This window comes from Falco naumanni, chromosome 12 (genome assembly GCF_017639655.2).
Source record: "Falco naumanni isolate bFalNau1 chromosome 12, bFalNau1.pat, whole genome shotgun sequence".
Lineage (NCBI taxonomy): Eukaryota > Metazoa > Chordata > Aves > Falconiformes > Falconidae > Falco > Falco naumanni.
The window spans coordinates 33,001,110-33,022,431 of NC_054065.1; positions in this window are offsets into that span (position 1 = coordinate 33,001,110).

Here is a 21,322-nt window from a genome sequence, read left to right on the forward strand (position 1 = left end):
ATAAAATGAAACAGAGAGAGACAGGTGAGCTGAGCAGAAAGCGAAGGTAACAGAAGCCAGCGGGGCTTCTTGGGGTAAAGCTCTGCCACAGGTTTGCAGCTGGAACTTTTTTTCCCCAGGGTAAAAAGTAGATTCGTCAATGACACAACACTTGGTAAGCTCCTCTTAGTTCTGCCAAGTTAGTCATATCAGAAGCAAAACAAGTAATATAAGAAGAAAATTTCCCTCCTGGTATTTTGAAATGAAACATTCACTCCAAACATCTTTCCATGGCTGCTCCCTTCCCTTGTTTATGCAAAAACTTAAAAAAAAAAAATGATTGTGCAAAGCAAAATGTCTGTTCCTCGTTGCTTCAGCATTTCACTGCACTTAGAGAAACACTTTGGTGTTTGTCAGAAATATTAAGACTATTCTGGTCAGAGAGGATTCTGAATACTCTTCTTAATTGTGGTGCAGGCATTGCCAGCAATGCAAGAGTAAATGTTAAGGCTTTCGGTTATTTGTGTTGCTCTGGAAATTCTCCTCTAATCTGAGGCTTGGCGTAAAAGCAAAACTCCTGGGATGAGGCTTTGGGTTCAAATCGGCGTTGGATGAATGGAGTGACGGAACGTCCCCTGAGGGTGGTCAAGCACAAAGCTGACGCTTCTGGCTCTGGAGGCTGAGGTCTGTGGGAAGCATTGCTGCATATTCGCCCTATTTTTATACTTTTCCCGAGTCATCTGTTTTCCCAGTGCCAGGGCTCAGGTGCACTTTTGGGCTGACTGTGAAGTCACTCTTTCCATTCTTGTTTTAAGCTTTTATGAAGACGGAGAAAACAGGTTTCCCCTAGCTTTTGATGGCTGGGGAGATGGGGAGCAACAAGTGACCTGGGCAGGGTTTCTGCTAGTGTTTTTCCATGCACACACGGTGTCCTGCCTTGAGCATCTTTCCAGTGAAGGCATTAAGCCAAATTATGGGGCGAGTGAGACTGGTGAGAATATGAGAATGGTGCAATTAGAGTTAATTAAACATGCTGAAGTGAAGTAATGAGCCTGGATTTCCAACACCCACATAAGCACACTGAGGATGAAATGAAGAGGGAGAAATCCTGCAGGTCTTGTGTGTGATGAAGTTTTGAGCGGCATCATTAAGACAGGCTGACTACTGGGCCTTTTCAGGCAGAATGGATTTAATATGTAACACGAGCAAGAGAAGCACTGAACAATTTGGACTGGAAGGGACCTATGGAGGGCTCTGGTCTGCTCCCCCTGCTCAAAGCCAGGACAGGAGAGGCAGGTTTCTCATAGCTCTATCTCATCAGGTTTTGAATATTTCCAAGGATGGAGTTTTCTCATGTTTCTGAACCTCTGTTTTCATGTTTAACCACTGACTTGTTTAAAAAAATTTAAAAAATCCTGACAAAAGAAGAGGAGATACAGAGAAGATTTTGGTTCTGTGGTGTGAAGCGGTTGGAGATGAGGACCTCATGCCCTGGACAGAATAAGGTCCCCTCTGCTGCCATGAGCTATGTTCCTGGAGCACATTTTCCTGCCCAGTTTTACATGAAAAACATCTGCCTCGCAGGCTCCAAACCCGCTCTGGAATGTGACTCAGAGCTTGGTGAGAGGAACAGCTGGGGATGTTTTCAAACGCGGACTCCTGCCTTGGATCACAGTCCCAGCTCTGGCTGTACCATCTCTCAGGGAGCGTATCACCACCTGCTCTATAGCTGAGCAAATGCCTGGCTGCTTGCCGGGGCTGGGCGTGCAGAGGCTTGTGGATCTTAGCTGGGACTTGCCCAAGCCCTTCCCTCTCCGCGCTCGCTTTGCTCCCACGAGGACTATGACAAGAAGTCCATGTGAGACACGCAGTACGCATGGGGAGGTTTTGTTCCCCACATTTCCAAGTGTGCAGCTCCAAACGAGAGCATGCTGAATCCAAATGAAGGCACTGAAGGGTATCTGAGGACATTTTTTTTCTTTTATTATTTTTATATTATTTCTCTGGCATTGCTGTTTCTCTTGGGAAGAGCATGCCTCTGTGTCAGATTAGATCTGCTGATCTTTCTGCAGGATATTTTAACAATGCTTCAAAATAAACAAAAACCAAACAAGACTGAAAGGAAAGAAGGACTCCCCAGACAGCTCTCTGTTTTGCCCTTTTGAATTTATTTAGGCTAAATTTTTACCATCGTCAGCAATGAGTTTCCAGAGGAAAGGGCTTCTGTCGCAGTAGAGACTGGAGGTGGTCCGGCTTCCCTTGGGAAGAAGATCCCACCGGCTGTGCATAGCACTGGTCCTGCTTGCCTGGTGAGACATATTCCTGGGAATCAGGCTGTTTTGGGGGGTTTGTTCTTGTTCCTCTGGCTTCAGGGACCAAGGAAAGGGGGAAGCTGAGCCAGCTCATAGCAAGCAAGTCCATATCACGCAGCAGCATAACAGAGTTTGCACCGATCACGTTGTAGGAATATGGTTTTTTCCCCAAAAGCCTCGGTGTCCTGTGCCAGGGCATCATCCTTGATGCCTTTGGGCTTTGAAGCAGCCTGCAGAGAGTACCCCAAAGTCTGACCTCAGCATGCCACTCTTCTTGTTGCCACAGCAGCTGGGGCTTGCTTCGTGACAGCCACGTACATGAATTTTTATCTCAGCTGTGCAGGTGTGGCAATTCAGGATAGGTTGCTAGGAGTGAGGCACTTTCAGAGCAGCACACACCATTAATCCCATCCTCTCCAGCACAGAGATACTTCAGCATCTTAGTAAATGAAAGGAATGAAATCTATCTTTTCACATGGTTTCCCGTAGAAGAAAGGATATTGTGATTTTTCTTGGTGGTGACCGTCCCCCTTACCCTTCTGTCCATCAGTTTTTTACTCTTTCAGCTAGTTTCCACCAGATTTAACAGTAGGGGAGACATGTCAAAGCTGTTATGTTCAAACAGGGTTGTTGTTCGCACCCCCACCCCCCCCCCCCCCCCCCCCCCCCCCCCCCGAGAGATGACCACGCAGGGGAGGCATTGCAGGAGCAGTTGTCAGTGAAACAACTGAAATGTGAGGTTAAGCCTTATTAAACATCAGAGAATCCTCAGATGAGAGATGAAACCTGTTAGCAAGGTGTTCGGACTCCTACATTAAGGGTCAATATGGTTTTCTCACCCCTCTTCACAGTTTTTAGGGATGTAACTCTGCCTTGTGCGGCGGAGAAGAGGTTGGAAAGGGAACACCAGGGGACTCGGTGCTTTGTCATCAGCCTCAGTAACTGGATTTCCCTGTGGATCACTCAGCAGGGGGAACAGCAGTGGCAAACCACCAAAACCAGCACACACAAGTAACATTTGAAAATTAATCATCCCATTTCCTGCAAGTGATAAAAAAATTTGCCTTGTCTGCGAGTAATTTGCAGTCATTCATGGCAATTTCTAATATTTAAATACCAAGTAAATTAATTATTTGGCATTATTTTTAGTTAACTGATTTACTGTAATTGCAATGACTAAATAAATCAATTACTTAAGGAAAAAAAAAAAAAGCCCCAAACATGGTAAATCAATTACTCACTATTTAATGGGGATTACTTGATGTTTCAGAAAACAACAGAGGAACAAATCCTTTTATGACATCAGCAAAATTCAATCACTGTCTGGGGAAAGGGATTTCAGCACAGCACTACATAGATTTAACTCACAAGGTAATGTAATGAAACGGTGGGAATGCATGGGAGCCACAAGCCCAGCCGAGCCACCCTGTGCCGTGAAGCAACCAGCCAGGACACAAGTCTTCTGAACCGTCTCGGAAGCAGGAATCACCACGCTTGGTGAACAGCATCCGTGCCAGGAAAGCTGACAGCAGATAGCATTAGGGGGTGCCTGGGTAAGCGCCACCTGCGCTGGGAAACCAAATCCGCTGTTAGAAATCATTAGAGAAGGGTTGAAGAAGGTATGGGAGAACATCATTCTTATGGCTGTGGGTGGGGGGGTTACTGTTAGCCCACACCTTGGATGTGGTGCCCAACTCCTGTCTGCTCTTCGCTGGAGGGTCTATTAGGAGACACTTGAACAAGTGTCAGTGGGGATGGTCAGGGTCTGCCGTGGTTTCTGTGCTAGGAAACCACAGATGAGCAGGCTAGGACTGTTTGGCCAGGAAACACGGTGATGGAGAAAGTTTATGTGTGTGTTTAAGGGAGAACAGGAGAAGAGAGGGTTACACAGAGGGTCACAATGCACAGGATGAACCGGACCTAGGATACGCCAGCTGAAAACAGCTGAAGGCTGGGGGCATCATCCAGCCTGGCAGAGCCCCTTGGCCAGGACCGCTGTATCTCCTCCCCATCCCGTGCAGCAGTGCAAGAAACACAGCCTGGTTTCCACCCTCCTGAGCACCGCCATTCCCCCTCACAGTATGCGCTCAGTTTGCATCTCTCTATCCAGCCAGCGACTTTCACACAAGTTGGAGGAATTTAATTATCTTCCAGAGCTCAAGTTATGTCTGATGAGCTTTAAATTGGGCAGCAGCTTCAGTATTAGTCATGAGAAAGTAGACAGGCAGATGAACGGTGCTACGCAGTTTGCAAACCCTGTCTCATTAGGCAAATGGGGTTAAAGCCCACCAGAGCTCAGTTAAACAGGTACATTATTATTCCTAGTCTCCCATCCACTCTTCTCATTACTGTCATGACCAGCTTTTAGGTTGGTTTGTTTGGGGTGCTGAACAAACATGCTAGAATCAGAAATGATGAAACATTTTACCCAAGGTAAATGCCACTTCAGTATTTTTGGATATGTTACGAACTAGCTTAGCATGAAAATAACCTTCCCGGTGATGCAGGAACCATCCCAAAACACCAAAGAAGGAGGGCTACACACAGCACAAAAATAGCTGGAACATCATTATTTATATTGTGACTACATGTTTAAAATAAAATTACTCAGGGGAAAAAAAGAACATTTTTAATAGGGTGTTCTCAGAAGGAAAGCCCACATCCCATCTGCATGTGTGGCATTAGAGTACCGCTCCCAGCGATGGCGTGACTGCCTCTTGACCTGGCAATCCTGCTCAGGCAGCTCCTGCCTGCTCTGGCTGACCCAGGGGCTCGGTGGGAGCGAGACCAGCACCCTGCTTTGCCCCTCAGACCCTGAGCTAGGGAGAGCCCAGCCTGAGGGTTTCCTCCATGCAGAAATCCTTGTAAGCTGCCTGAAGTGCTGGCACAAAACGTGCCTAGCGGGGGTCTACTCTCCCCTGGATTTAATTCCAGCCCTAAATTGCCCTGGCTGTACAACTGACAGGCTGTTTTCCCAGCCCCTGACAAATGCGGGTGGCTTTTCACAGGGAGGAAGCTGCTGCTGCTCCCAGTATGAAGGCTGGGTCTACCAAACATTGAGCCTCTCCTCCAGAGCACTGGGGGTAAAGCTGAATCCCTAAAGGAAGAAGCAGGAGCCTTTAAAAAAAGCAAATTGCTTTTATCCAAAGCCATTACACCATTTCTGCTGAAGCCTTCTGCAAGGCAACTTTCTGAAGAAGGTGGCTAGCCAGGCAAATTCGGCCCAGGTTATAAAACATTGGGAAGAACCACAACTCGCTGGAATATCTAGTCCCATAACGAGAAACACCACGTTACTTCGCCAGCGGATAATGCTGCCAGGGACCCAGGTGTCACATCACATACAATAGGTACATGTGCTTGTGCCGAGACGGAACAGCTGAGTCCTGCTCTAGGAGATGTGTGCTGGAGCACCTGCTCCAGGGAAGGCTGGGAAGAAGTTTGGTGGCAGAGGCTGGAAGTGACATTAACTGAAGGAGAGATGAGGGGCTCCCCCATGTCTATCCTTGCACCTAGCTAGAAAGGGAAAGTGCACTCCCCAGCCCCTGACTGCAGATGGATGAATAACGGTGGCCGTTAGCAGCTTGAACCCGGATTTATTTTTAATGCAGCCTGACAGGAGCTCTTGCGATGGAAGTGACAGGCTCTCCCCGAGTGCAGGACCTTTCCCAGGAAGCAGGATTTACTCTTGCCACCCTTACAGAAGTATTGTCAGAAATTATTGCATTACAATTGCTAAGCATTTAATGTGCCTCCGCTGTGTCCCTGATTGCATCAATTAACTGAGGAGCCAATTTAGATTTGAAATAGAGAGTCTTAATGAGACCTGGGTTTTTTTAGAAAAAAAAAAAAAAGTACCACACCTGGAACGTGGAGGTTAATGCAGAAGCTTATTGTTTTTGGTTTGGTCTTTGCCCTATAACTGTCCACTTCAAAATGATGCTAGGTGTTCTCCATGTGGTTGGAGGCCCTCCTGCAAAGAGTTTAACTTTGATATGTGCCACTGGGACAATTCTTATTTTTCAGAAATTAAGGCCTGGAACCACCTACAGAAAACTCAGCATGCCGGGACATAAAAGCTCTGAGGACGGCAAAGTTCTCCAATATTACGGTAAGAGTGAGTATAAATTAGTATATCCTAAAATGTCTTTGGGCTGGTTAATCCACAAGCAGATTCAGCAGCAGCTTGTCCTGTCACTGGTGGCAGCAGGTCCTACCTCTGTGCTCAGGTATGGCTCACTTAGACGAGTCCAATGCTCTCATGGTGAGGATGTAAGTGACACTGCAGCTGGTGTCAGTTCAAGAAGCTTTTTCTGTTTCTGACAAATGCCGCTGATCATGAGATGCCAGCAGTGGTGCTGATGGAAGGAGTTCATCTCCCATCTCACCTGCTGAATGCCTTCGGAAAGCTTCATTACCATGCAAATGGAGATTGTGCACAGCCTAATAAAAATACATCTGTCAGACTGCACACATTTATAATATCAAATGTTAGCATAACTAGGATTTATAAAGCGGACGAATTTCATTTGAGGCTGGTTAGATTTGGCCCGTCACTGGAAATTATAAGGGTTAATTATGCTTCAGTAATTCTGACATCTTTCGGCTGAACAATTAATCTCTTATTGGACCCAACAAGCTGCCAGGATACTAGGAAACTTTTGACCTTGAAATGGTGGAGGAGGATTTTGACAAAGAAATTGCAAGCTGACAAATGAGAAGGCGACCTACATAGGTACCAAGCAGCAATGAACGCAGTCAAGTGAAGGGGGGAAATGATCATCTAACTCAGCTATAATTTTGCAAGGGATCAAGCTGTCGCCTGACTTATGTTGGAGCAAGCCTCCAAGGACACGTCTGTGATGATGCATGACTGAGATTAAAGACCTGAAGGATGTTACTGTTCTGTCCTGCTATGGGAAAGCAGCAGGGGACCCAGGAACACTCCTGCCGTGTTGTGGGGTGTGATGATGTGGGCACCAAGCTGGTATCCCAGGAGCAAGCGGCTACATAGCTTGGGCCGCACAGTGGACTTTCTGCCTGAGAATGTCAGGGGACCTCAGGATCCAGAGGAAGCAACTGCACTAAGCACATGGTGTCGTACTTTCATCCCACCATTTAAGGAGCCCACCTCTAGGTACAACTAGCCATGCCTTGGGCAGATGCCCTGCAGAAAGAAGTCATCCTGCTTTGCCAGAGTCACCTAATACAAGGAGGTTGTCCAGCTAAAAATGGGTTGTCCTCTTCATAGCTGTGGTACCTCAGCACCTCCATAGACTGATTTGCTCCAAGCTGGTGGGCAGAGCTGTGTAGGGTGGAGTGGGTCACCCTACAGAGGTGTCTGCCTCTCTCCATGGTCTGCAAAAGGACTCCTGGTGAGACAACTTCTTCCTGAATGAGGAGGCTTGCTCAGGCAGCGGAGTACAAACAGCCCCCTTGAGCAACACCGGTGGGAAAGAGCGGAGACTCATGCCCAGAGTAAGTAAGGTCCACCCTAGAAGCCAGCCAGGGAAGAACATACAGTTCTGTTCACAAATGCCTGTCACAGAGCATAGACCTGCTTTTGGTGTCACTTAAAACTGGAGATGAATCTCCTGCAAATCCTGAATCTCAGCAGAGCTACGCTGCTTTCTGAAACGGTCCTAAACTAGCAAGTGGACACCTGTAGACCCAGATTCTCATCTACATCAATCAGTGTCTGTTGAATGTATCTTAGATTGGTGATTATAGGCAAATATTTTATTGATAGGCTAAAATCAACATGTGCACAGTGCAAGGCGTTTGTCAATGCCCATATATTGTATTTACTGAGGCGATACTGGTAAGGAGTCAGGGTCAATGAGTTTGGGCCTGATTGATTTCGCAAAGGCCCTCAAGGAAAAAAGATGAAAGCAAGTTCTTAATTTATATTAGAAATTGCAGGCAGAGCCTGTGCATTTAACCAGAGCTCCAGGATGTATGTTTTTTGGAAGCATAAATGTGGTCCCAGTTTACATCTAAACATGTTGCCTTGAAACACAACTTGATTATCATGATTTTCAGAGTAAGTTTGCACATGGTTAGTGCAGAATGTCTCTACCTTGTATTACAAGGGTTGTTTACATTGCTGCACTACCAATTTTCATGGCTTTTACCTTCCCCACAAAAGAAAAGCTAAGAACAGGTGGCAGTCCAATGACCAAAAATTTTGTCTGGGTTGGTTAATATTGAAATGAACCTTGCAGAGCTCAAAGGAAAACTCCTTAGTCAAGGCACTGGTACTTGTTTGAAGAATTAGTTGCTATTTTTTAGTGCAAAATGGCTTTTGACTTAATTAGGCTTTCTGATTTGTGTTTCTGGATTTTTTTTTATGTCAAGGAAAAAGTGTGTACTGAACACCAAACAATGCATTTGCATGTTATTTTTCCCCCCAGTACTCCTCCTCCTCCCTCCTTCCTGCTCTGCTCAACATGTAAAGAAAGAATGTGGAGGCTTACACCTAAATATTTCCCTGAAAAGTATAATTCTCCAATCAAGTCTGTTTGTTGTCATCTATCTTTGTAAAAAGCAGTCACTTATTTCCGTGTGAGTCACGTCCCGTGTATTGAAAGTGAGGAAAAAGGATGCAAGGTGTACATTTTCCATGAGAGAGACTTTATGGCACCTGTATCTTATGTGGCATACTCCCAGGGAGGCAGCTGGGTCTACAGGCAGCAGACTTCAAATCCTGTGCACAGACCAGGGGAGAATCACAGTTATGGAACTTGGTCCACCGCCTCATCTTGAGACGTGTCTGTGATTATTGTCCTCTGTCCTGATTATTGCCCTTATTGCTCCGGATGCTGGGCTCACTTGGCACTGTGGTGACTCCTGTTGCAACAGGACAAGCAGGTCAGGAGGAATAGTTCAATTACTGATAATTACTGATAACCAAATCTAGCAAGTGCTGGTGTTTTCAGTTGAATATTCATTTTTTATCTGCTACAGGATTTAGGTTTTACATATATATATATATATCTGTAAATCTCCTGAACTCTTGTAGCCCATTTTACTAAGAGTTTATATAGCTTTGTTAGCAGCTCAGTCTTTTTGGTATTAAAAGTCTCTGGCACATACTACGCAAGCCAAGCAATTTGTTATTGTTCAATGTAATTATTTTTCATAACATAGTTTATGTTATGAATATTCATAACATATTCAGCAATACAGTCCAGTTGCACCTTTCCAGAATGAACAGAGGAAAGATAATAGCCACAGCAATATAAAACCAAAGCATTTAACTCCACAGCAGTACCCTCCCCCCTACTTTTCAGCCAGAAGTGGGGACTCTTAGCAGAGAAGATAGCCGTGGCTAATTAACTGATTACTCTGCAAGATTCACCCCAAGCCAGCATCCTTTCCTCTGCCACAGGACATCTTGGTTTTGTTACTGATGCTCACTTCCACGAAGACTATCTAGCTGAAAAACGACAGACCCAAATGTTTGAAAACACCGTCTAAACTAAGAATTGGTGGTCAGTTAGGGGCTGGGATAACTGAAGAGAGGAGCAGAACTGCATGAAGAATTTCAGCTTTTTTTCTGGAAAAATGAAGCCTGGTAGTTTTGTGCTTTTCCAGTGACCCTTTATGGAAAGAAAATGCACAATAACTCATTTTGATGCAGGGCTAACATTTTCTAAAGAACTGCTACAGCAAAAGCTCATCTTGTGGTGGCAGATACCCAGGAAGAAATCATCCAGTTCTGCTTGAATTCCTTTGCACTTATCTTTACTGCACTTATCTACATTGATTTTCTACTATTTCTCCAACCAATCCGGCACCTGTTAATCCTGTCCTCCAAAGCTCTTGGTACCGTTCTCAACACAGAGTCATCCACAACTTTTATGAGTGCAGCCACTGGGCCATATTTCCTTCTTTGCTTAAGAGAATGTCTTGCAAGACAATGTCATGCTCTTAAATTCAAGATGTATCACATCTGCTGCCTCCTCTTTATCCACTTGGCTGGTTACTCTGACAAGGAATGAAATTAGAAATGGTTTGAGAAAGTTGGCTCTTGAATGATCTGTGCTGGCTGGTTTTATCAGCTTACTGTTCCCTAGATGACTACAAAGAGATTGTTTAATATTTCTCTCTTCTGTCTTTCTGGGTATTAGGTTACTCCAGTTTCCTGGGTTCTTCTTTCTCTCCTGAAAGATGAACTGCTCTGTTTGCCCTCCTCCACTCCCCAGGCGCAGGGAACCTGCAGAGAGAACCCTGCCAGGTCTAGAGATCTCCTCACCTGACTGCGAAGTGCAGGAGGGAGAACTCCAGCTGCTCCTCGGGATGCCATCACTTCTTTAAATGTTCTTTAACCAGGTCTTTTCCTATTTGTGTCCACTACTTCTTTGCTTAAACGTATTAAAGTGGAGGTCACCGTTTGCCCACCACCGAGAAGGTGGAAGGAAACAAAGCTCTCCTTGTGACACCAGATATTCTTAGCTTTCATTTTTCATTAACTAATGAACCTATATGCTCCTTTGACTTCCTTCTGATTCTAACAGGATTTAAAAACTGTTCAAGTTCCCGTTCGTGCTCCCTGTCATCTGTCGCCTGCCTGTGGATATTTCTGCACGTGTGCTCTTCTTCCACTGTGCCTCTTCCTTCTCGGGTACCTTTCGGGAGACGCCCTCTCTGATTTTCCAGCCACAGAAGGACTCTGTAGCCATCGTGGCTTCGCACCCTGATGCAGCAGTGCAAGCCCCGTGCCGTCTGGGCACTGCAGCGGCTCGTCTGGCTGGGGTTTGGCTCTGTCGGTCAGGCGAGGGCAGTGACTGAGGCTGGGGCCCTCAGCAGCGCGTCAGCAGGGGGCTTGCCGTGGGGGGGACCCCCATCAGCACCCTTCCTCCTCCTCACACACCCCTGTGACAGGCAATACAAGCTTCACCTTGATGCTGGCCAGGGCAATTCCATTAACTTCCTCAGAATGGCTCCTCTACCTGCCTATGGGACTGGATTCCCTGTAAGACAAGCCCAGTGAAAGGGTTGTCTTTGGACCCAGTGGTGGTGGCTGCTCAGACCAAACTAAGGCTCTGGTCTCAAGCAAGTCCATGGCTTTGCTTACTGCTGTGGGGAAAGTTATTTGGCTGCAAGGGGTTTCCTGGATTCAAGGGGAGGAGCATGGTATCCCACACCAGCGATGTGATATGTCCCTTTGGGCAGAACCCAGTTTCCTAAACATGGATTTCTAGGGATGTTCTGTGGGACATGTTCAGCTGCTGCTCCAGAAGAAAAGGGGTTGATCAATCTCATGTCCTATCCACCGAACATTAGGATGCACTGGTTATCCTAAGACATCTCAAATGGCACTTAGGCACCTGTATTTAGGGATCTGAGTCATTCTTTCCTACTCTTTCAACTTGTCCACTCAGAGAAGACATACTGGAGAAGACTGACCCACCACCGGCACAGGCAGTGACCAGGGTGCTGCAGCCAGCTTCCTCGTCTGCTAAAGAATGAGCGTGGAGAGGCCCAAAATCTGGGATGAGACAAAGTCACATTGCCTTTTTAAGCATTCCATGGGTCCCTTACAGACACTATTGAAGGAGATATGGTAGAGGCAGGGAAGAGGTGCCACAACTGCTGCAGATGTAGCAGAAAGTTGGTTTATGTGAGCCCAATATAGTGGGTCCAAAGCATGAGTAGCTTCGTTGATGCATTGCTGGTGGTACCCATGGAGCTTCCCCAACACATACAGATATTTTATGTCAACTACCATGAACCAAAGGTCCCAGAAGTGATGGTCCCTGCAGCTCACCACCTCTCCCTCAAGGATGGGGTTGAGTGTGTTGGTCTTATATTTGCTGCCGCACCACCAGCCTGGCCATGCACTTCTGCTGGCCAGGCTAAGCGAGGAGCAGTGAGAACAGCCAGCTGCAACGCTGGGGGCTGGTCTCAGCAGGTCCTGCAGGGAATGACACCTGATGGTAGGTCCAGGAATAAATGTGAGGCACCAAGAAGATCTGAATGGCAGACCATACTCACTGGGTGCTGGGTCTTCTGCTGTGAAGATGCTGTTTCCACATTGCAGAACTCTGGAGTAACATCATGGCAGTTACTCAGTGTCCCCATGGAGAAGGTGGGAATCACTTACTAAGAGGCCCTTGGTGGTTTGCTGGATTCTCTTCCCCTGTCCTGAGTGACTCTGCCTGTGGCATGTTAATCTACATGTCGATGCGCCGTCGATACCATGCATTCACTGACTGTTCCCTAGCCACCCCTCTGTTCACTGCCACTACTTTTGTGTTGTAAGCAGTGAAAAGCTCCTTACAGGAGAGGGCTGTCTTTCCATCCACATTGGGGAAAAAGAGAAAGTGATTCCCAGTTATTCACTTTAATTCAAGAGCATCTCCTGTCCACCTGATTTCATCAGGAATTTTAAATTCACGTGTCGCGAACACTACCATTCTCATGACTTGCCAATATATATATACTCACCTTGAATTCCTGGGGCGGATCTAGCAGCAGTCACCCCGGCTGTGCTTGCAGGGACTTATGCAGGCCAGGGGTCTGACCCCGACCCTTGGAGAGACCACGCCATGGTGACTTTGCAAAGGCAGCCTGGATTATGGAGTGTGCCGTCCCCGCCCGGCTGGTTGTGTCATTCATTCAAACCTCAAAGAACACGTAAAGGTGCTAACATGATATGATTTTTAGCATCTGCATTCTCTCCCGGTTGTAATCTTTGCTTGGCTGCATGATGAGACATGCTTGAGCATTGCTGACGGACCACACCGCATTACTCACTGCAGCAATACACCGAGCAAACTGAAAAGTTAAAGTACCCTGGGGGAATATGTCAGAAACAAGGCAATTTTAGAAAGCCTGCATAAATGTCTGGAAGTAAAAAAAGACCTAGATGACTATTCTTGTCTATGTTTTCAAAGGCATTACAAATTTGCCAGGGTTGTCTTTAATAATTCTGAGGATTTCACACACCACAGACTTGAAACATCAAGAGATATCCCATCCTTTTAATTACTGTGTTTCTTTCTCTCAAGGAGACGTTGCTATGGAAAAAAAACCCACCCAAATTTGATATCTTTGATATCAATACTATATGGAGAAAAAATAATGATAGGTGATACTCAAAAGGAAAACAAGGTTATTGTGATCTGAAAGTCAGCAAAGGAATAATTTCAGCACCAATAAAGTTGTCATCATAAAAGCATTTTATAGAAAGGGCAAAGAAAGACTGTGATACAAAAGTATTTATAAAATATGATTTGAGGAATAAATGTGTAGGAAGTCCAGCAAGTTTTACATCCATCCATCAAATTCAGATAGATTTTTAGTGTCATGCCTTTGTGTATTTTAGATATTTGGGGAAAATGGTTTAGGCATTGTTTGCTAAATATTATATGTTTCAAATTAGAGCCAGGTGCCAAGTTGTTTGATAGTCATTTGTGAGATGAAAAATTCCTTCAGTATTGACAACACCCGTTACATGAGAACTAAACAAAGAAGGCATTTATGGAAAGTTATTGTATGATTTTAATAATAATGCCAACAAAGTTCTTTAACATCTTTTCCCACCTTCAGATTGCTTCACATTAACTAATTAACTAATCACGTTCTTATTCTGAAGCACTTCTTCCTTCCTGCCAAGGGGAGAGGCTCCGCTGGGGAGCTGGGGGACAGGAGCAGTGGGTGTGCAGTCACTGCTGTAAGGACCGTGGAGGTCCGACAGCTGCACGCTGAGGGTCTGTGCCGGTGCCCACTGGGCTGAAGGGGAAAGACCTCAAAGACCTTCACTGGGAGATGACTCAAACACTCACAGGACGACGGACTGGGGTCATTGACCTGTTCTGCAAACAAGCCTGTCCCCAGCCGAAATGCCAGTGTTTTTGCTTCCATGCAGGCTGGCGCTGTACCCCCGGGGTGCTTGTGAGCACATGCGTGTGATTTCATGCATGACGGCAGAGCACGGCCGCAGGCTTTGCAGCAGGGATGTGCCATGCTAGATCACCCGTCAGGAGAGACACTGCAGCAGGGCTGGGTGGGTTTTTATTCTCATTACCCACCACACTCCTATTACCCACCACCAACCTCAAGTTTTCTCTCCTCTCATACATTATTTAAACTTAGTTGATTGATTCTTTGTGAGTTTTTTATTTATTTGTTTTATTTTGCAGGCTAATTGTGAAAGCTGAGAGTACTGGACAAGTCAGGCTCAACATGTAACATACCCGGCTGGATGTGACTGGCCACCAAAACCATATCACCCAGTCCATCTCTTTTCAGTTTTGATCAAATAACTCTCAGAGAAAACAGGACTTTCCTTGGCTACATCTCCACAGACAGCCTTGAAACATGTAGGTTCAAGTACTATATCTGGACACCAGACTTTGTGTCCAGACCTGACATCTTTGTTTGCATGAAGCCCATCCCAGGCAGCTGGTGATATTCTAGAACTAAAAATTTGTTTCACTTTTTATCTCTATGCAAAAGCACCATAAATATTCCCAGAGGCCTTTTGAGAGCAGAAGAGATCAAACAAATACAAAACTTTACAAGGTAGGCACATTTATACAAGCCAGCTAACTGCCCGCACGTGAGAATCACAGGCAATTTGCTCACAGATGTTTAAAATCAGCAAAACATGACCCGAAGATGTTTCTCCTCAGGACCTCAGTCCCGACCCCTGTTTTACAAGCCCCCAGCCCTTGCCGGAGTGCTGGACACCCTTTTTGCTGGCTGGAACATCGTTCTTGCACTTAAATTTTGTGACAAGGCAACTTAAGGCCTCTTTTTGAGTTCTGGAGCTGGCTAGCTGTCCTGAAAACTTCATTTAAGTTTTATCACCATTTATTCACATTTGAACTGTTTTCTACGCAAAGTGTACAGCTGTAACGGCATGGTGCTGCATGCCCTCCCCCAAGGGTCTGGGTGTACATGGGTACCCTGTCACGGCAGGGCATCGCGCCTTGGTCCTCCAGAGATGTCTGGAACAGCCCGAATCACACCCAGCTGTCCCAGGTCCCACTACTTCACCTATTATTTTAAGAAAGTTGAATGCAGAGGTATTAAATAACCACAAAGTGCTGCTGCAGCAGAGCTGAAGATTTACTAGTAACGTTAAACTAACACAGCATTTTTCTGCAAGGCAGCACTGGCACAGAGCTCTGCTATGGACCTTGAGTCCATACTCGAGCTCTCATAAGAGCTAAGACTAGTGCCAGCCCCAGCGCCAGCTGGTGTCAACAGCCACAGCCTGCTGGTGCCAGCCAGACGCCGCGCTTCACAGGCGGGGAGCTGCCCTCATCTTACCGGCTCTTTCTAGAAGCCTTCTCCAGGCGCCCCAGATACACTAGCTGAATCTGGCAGCTCTCAGGATGAGGAGTAAAAAGGTTTTTTAGCAACTCCTGAAAATAGATTCAATTTGTAGAAAATGTCAAACTGGAAATTCACCTGTGTGGTACAAAGGATGTCGGCACCTGGAGAAATACAAATCAACGAGGATCTTCCCTGATGTGCATTCAGCTACTGTCCTCGGCAACTGCCTGTGGTTTGGGCAAGGGGACAGAATCTGTCACCTGTGATTTGTGAAGGAACGTGACAGTTTTTTGGTCCTTTTCACATCTTCTTTTACAAGTGGGCAGTTTTACATCTGCCCGGCTCTAGGCAGCACTGCCAGTCATTCAAGGAGACGAGTATGACGGAGTGGGTGCAGGACTGTGGGATGTCCAAAGGAGAGGGGTCAGCACTTGATGAGAAAAGCCACAGGGCGAACACACATTTTCTTCGGCTGCAAGGACTGTAAGGTGGGAAGATCTAGTGGTCTTGAAAGCTCCTGAGTGGGTCCTACCTGAAAGGGACTCTCAGAAGAGCCTTTTGCACTGTTAATGTAGTACAAGAAACCCCCGCAACATTACACCCCTGTGCCACGGCGGGTGCAAGCACAATGAAGGGGAGCACAAGCATCAGAGGGCCAAGTGGGCTGGACAGAGCCCAAAACCTGAAGGAGCAGAAAATGGGACAGCTTCCTTGAAACATGGAGACCTTCTCTCCCAGTAACCTCTCCTTTCTTCCAGGAGAGGAGAGGGCTGCTTGTCAACCCGTCCTGAGCCTTTTCCTGCCACTGCCAGGGCTTGCTGAGACTTTCCGTGTTGGGGAGGACTCCCAGGATGAGAGAAACTGGCAGGAAAGGGGCTTCACTCGGCTCAGGGGACCTAGAACAATTCTCAGTGGTGCTGTGCACGATCCAAGTAACACTGCACTACCCAGGCTGCTGTCAGCATCAGGCAATGCAGGAGAAAGAGGACGCAGCACTGAGCTAATAATCAGAGGATGCAAATAAGTTTAATGTCAGACATTATGGCTTTATGGATAATAGGTCTCGTCATAGAAATGCTGTTTCTCCTTCATGTGGGCTTCTGAGTGAAGCAGGAGGGAACCACATGTGAGCTGAGTGCACCGTAGGCTGATGAACTGGCACGTCTTAGAAGGACGTGGCGTTGGATGGTCATCAGTTAGGAGCCTAGAGGATACCAGTCTGATGCTCAAGGTACTTTATTCTCACTAAAGCTGTTTAAGTGAGTGTGAAATCACTGCTGATAATGTTTGCGGTGTTGTTGCTGGTGACAGGATGGTAAAGAACGAAAAAGGCGGGGAACAGATCTGCAACTGCATCTGGGTGATGCAAAGAACATATATTTGTAATGCATGGAAATGCTATTCCTTCAGGGAAAACGAACTCATGTCTTGCCATCAGGAGAGCCTGTGTCCTGGAAAGACATGAGTTGGTTGAGGATGTGGTGTTAGCGTGGATCAGCAGCTGAAGAACTCATGGGACCAGATGTGGTCTGTGAATTGTATATCTTAAATACATGCAATTTCTGCTTATTTGGTTTACATTGGGCACTTTTGAGTTGTTTTTCCCCTGAAGCAGCCAGTATCAGCCTTCATCAGAGGCACCGGTAGGATCAGCCAGCTGGTGTTTCCACCACCTGGGGTAACTGCAGTGAAGGAACAGCAAAATCAAGAAAGCTTGTTTTACACAAAAGTGCCCTCTCCAACGGGGACACTGTTGCCTCACAAGGGTTGAGCTGGTTCTTTCAGGACTGTATTTTCTCCCCTCTACCCACCTGCCTGTATTCACAGTATTTGAATGAGTTAAGCATTTTTGTGTCTTTCATATCGAGTCAACCTGGGAGACAACACTGGAAAAGTTTTAAGGGAGGGAAAATGATACAACAGCAGCTGCTGACAGACACACAGGTGTTTCCTTGGGAAACCAGGGCAAAAAATCTGCCCTTGTGTATTATGTGTTGTGTTTGTGATATACACGGTAAAATATGAGAAGCTTTATGGTCTGATTTTTTAGCCCTGTTAATGAGATCCTAGCAGTAGTAAGTAAAGCAATTAAAAATAATTAAGGTAATTATAAACACTATGTAATTTGACAAGGTTGCAATAGTAGCTTTTAAATGATTGCCTGGTTATATTAGGATTTTAGAGTGGGGCTGTGTTTTACAGACAGGAAAGCAAGGGGATAGCAGCACCAGAGTGTCCTGGGAAGGACTAGGAGAAGGTTATGGATGCAGGCGTCCACGACACTGCGGCAGGTCTCTGGAGCATTTCCCGGGGTGCTCCAAGGCTACCCTCCCTCCAGATACCAACCTTAGAAGGAGGTGCAGCTGAACACCTACTCATCTACTACCTCAGGTAGGTGTCAGCCCCACCTGCTTCCCAGCCACACGTCCTCCCGTGGTCTGAGGGGAACGTGGCTGTGCGTGCCAGGAGCTATGTGTAAGAGCTCCTAGGACATAGGTGCCTTTGCAGATTCACCTCTCATTATGGCTGGCAACTGTTTAAATGAAGACTGCAAAGGCATTCTGATGCTGCCTGCAGCAGCCAAGTGTTTTATGGCTTCACGTAGAGCTTTCGGTAAGTTACTGCCCACAGCGCTGCTGGGGAGGCAGGGAAGTGCTGGTGAAACAAAAATTCAGTTTCCATCTAAGATGATTATTTATTCTTGGTGCCTGCAGTTGACCATACGCTTTCCAAAGACGGGGTCACCCTGTTGTCACAGCTGTTGTCATTTGCTTTGAGGAGTGTTAGAAGCTTCCACATGGTTCACTTGCCATTCTGCTTCCAAAGACATGGAAATGCTCCAGAAAAAAGAGGGACCTTTAAAGACAAATTGTTAAAAAACAAAAGCCCTGCTTCCCTGCTCACCCAGCTTTGGCACCTTGACAGCAGCATTTAGCCTGATGTGCTGCTAAACTGACAATTTTCACAGTGCTGCTCCTGGTCAGTTCTCTTTAGTGGCAGGAAGCAAAGCCTGCTGCTGGCTGGGATCTTCTGCATCCTCAGACTCCATCACCAGTCACCCATCTCTGTATCCAGCAAAGCACTCTGGTAGAAGCCTTGTGTTGTCTTCCCCTTACTGCCATCTCCCCCCATGAAATACTGGGAAGTGCTGAGTGCTTCTGCCTGCCTGACTCCTGGGTCTTTGCTCACAAGCCTGCTGGTAGCTAGTGATGGATGGGGTTTGCCCTGGCCTGGACCCTCTGCACATCCCAGACACCTCCTCCTCACATCTCTGTGCTCTATACCATTACATTTTCCTTACCTGAAAACAGCCAGTAATGAATCCTCAGGCCGATAATTTCAGTTAATTTGTGCCTCCTTTTAGTTCTCTCAGATGTTTCAAAATCAAGGAGAGAGAGAGTTAAGGAGAAGACACTCGGGCATGCTGCTCTCTGGATGTGTCCCTTCGTAGCACACTTTGACACCTCTTACCATCTTAGGGAAAGCAGGAAAAACCAGCACTGAAATGATGCCTGTCCATCCCAGGCACGATCCCCTGCGCAGAGCCTGCCTCCCTGTTAAAGCCAGCTGCCTTCTCCTGGCAAGCCACACTGTGCTTCAGCCCCACCTGCAATCCACCTGCAGATACTTCGTCGCTGGCATCACCACCACAAAGTGATGGGGTGGAAGTTGTCACCATTAACACTGTCTAAACATGATCCATCTGATCTAAACCAACTTTCTACGTCTCTCCAGAGTCCAACCAAGACAAACAGGAGTACCCAAAGCATGGTTTGACCTAGTCTTGGGTGTATTTTCTATATTTTTTTTTTTTCAGAGGATGTTTTTCAACAAGGCTGTACTAAACCTTGAAAATTCTACCCTGGATGGCACTTGCTATGAAGGATGGGAGCATGAGGGGGAGAGAGTCACCTCCTAGGTTACCAGGAGATGGGCATAACTTACATTAAACAGGAAATTCTGGCGTGTCTTGCGCAAGACAAGATGGATGGCCTGGGAAAGGAGTTGGAGAATTTCTGCGTTAGATCCTCCTTTACTGCCCAGGTTGCAGATTACAGCACTTTTTCCACCTCCATCTCCAGAAGAGAAAGCAAAATCTCTCTAGCTGCTCTTTCCCTGGATGTGGAGGTTGAGCCTATTTTCACAGAAGCTGTTTGAGATGTTTGCACCTACTACAGTAGATGTGTTGATCCTAGAGCGGAGGTGGGTCCTAAAGGCGAGAACATGGGCACCTGCCTCTTCAGGATGCTTGGCCCATGAGTCAGTGTGCTGGGGATCAACCAGGAAAGGCACTGCTATTTGCTCCCTCATCCCAAGCACCAGTGATGCAGATAGCACAGCTTGCTTGCTGAGGACACAGGTGGGAAAAACCATGCATAGCTCTGATCTCAACAGCAACCTTGTTCCCTTCAGCACCAAAACCCGCTACCTGGGTGAACGTTCCCTGAGCTAGTTTTGCAAAAGCTGTGGAGCACCCCATGCTCCACGAAACAGCCGACAGCTTTTTCTTGTTGTTCAAGTGCATGTGAGGGTGGACATGCAAGCTGCAGCCTGGGGTCACTGCTCAAGGCTTGGTGGTGGACAGGCAGAATGAAACCTTGCAAACAGGCAGAGGAGGAGAGCCTGAGTAAAGGAGATAAAACCAGAGCCTTTGGGAGGTTGCAGCCTTCCAGCTACAAGCCCTGGACTAAGCCAGCTTTGTCTGAAATTCATCTCAGCAGCTGTTCCCACCAGCAGGTTAGCAGTGAAGGGCATTGCTTGTCAGCTGTCACCACTGTTTCACTGTTGTCTTTGCCTTAAGTGAGAGCTGGATGTGGCAGGCAGCACAGGGAGGGGAAGAGGAGCCTGGTTTATTTATTCCACACTTGCCAGCCCCATAGCTGAAGGCCCTCCCTGAGCAGCAAGATTAGCAGTTTCAGGTCACTGCCACCGTCACAAGCATCTGCTCTGACTAATAGCGTAATGGTGTGGCCCCTTTAGCTCTGGGCTTGCTCGGGGCTGCAACGCTTTTTGTGTTCAGTCTGTTCCTAGCCATACCGTTAGCATCTGTCAGAGGGAACGGTGCTGAGGCACCTGCCTACCGGTCCTGCGGGCTGCAGCGTGGCCCATCTGCCCTCGCCTTGCCGACCCCATGCGCCCGATTTAATGCACACCCCTCCGGCCACCCAGGGGCCAGCACAGACCCAGGAGTGGACTGAGCACCAAGGGCACGAGGAGAGATGTGTCCTGCCCCGCTCCCCGGCCTCGCTGTGCTCACGCAGCCCAGCTCCCCTGCGGATCCCCCAGGTCGCACGTGCTGGGTGGCCACCCTTGCTGGGACATTCCATGCTCAGACTCCCGGTGCCCCAGCAGTGTGCTCCGGTGGGGGCTGCCGGTCCCTCCGCCGCTGCCAACCACCTACTGGAGTGGTGTCAGGAGGCCAGGCACAGCACCGGGGTCGTGTCCTGTGTGGCACGCCGGTGAGTGTGCGAGTACAAAAAGCATTGGCTCAGCTGTTCCAAAATTCTTTTTATCTGAGGCATGGTCTCCATCAGAGCGGGGGCCGATCGCTGAGGGACCTTTCTGAACTCTCGCTGGGGAGCTGGATTCCTCAGCTGGACAATTTGCCGCCAGCTCTTTCCCCTGAGAAGCGACTAAACCCAGAAACCGTGGTACCACGGCGCAGTCCCCTCTCTGTCTGCCTCTTGTGTCTCACACCTGGCGTGCTCCACAGCTGGGCACCGTTGCTCACCTAGCGCAGC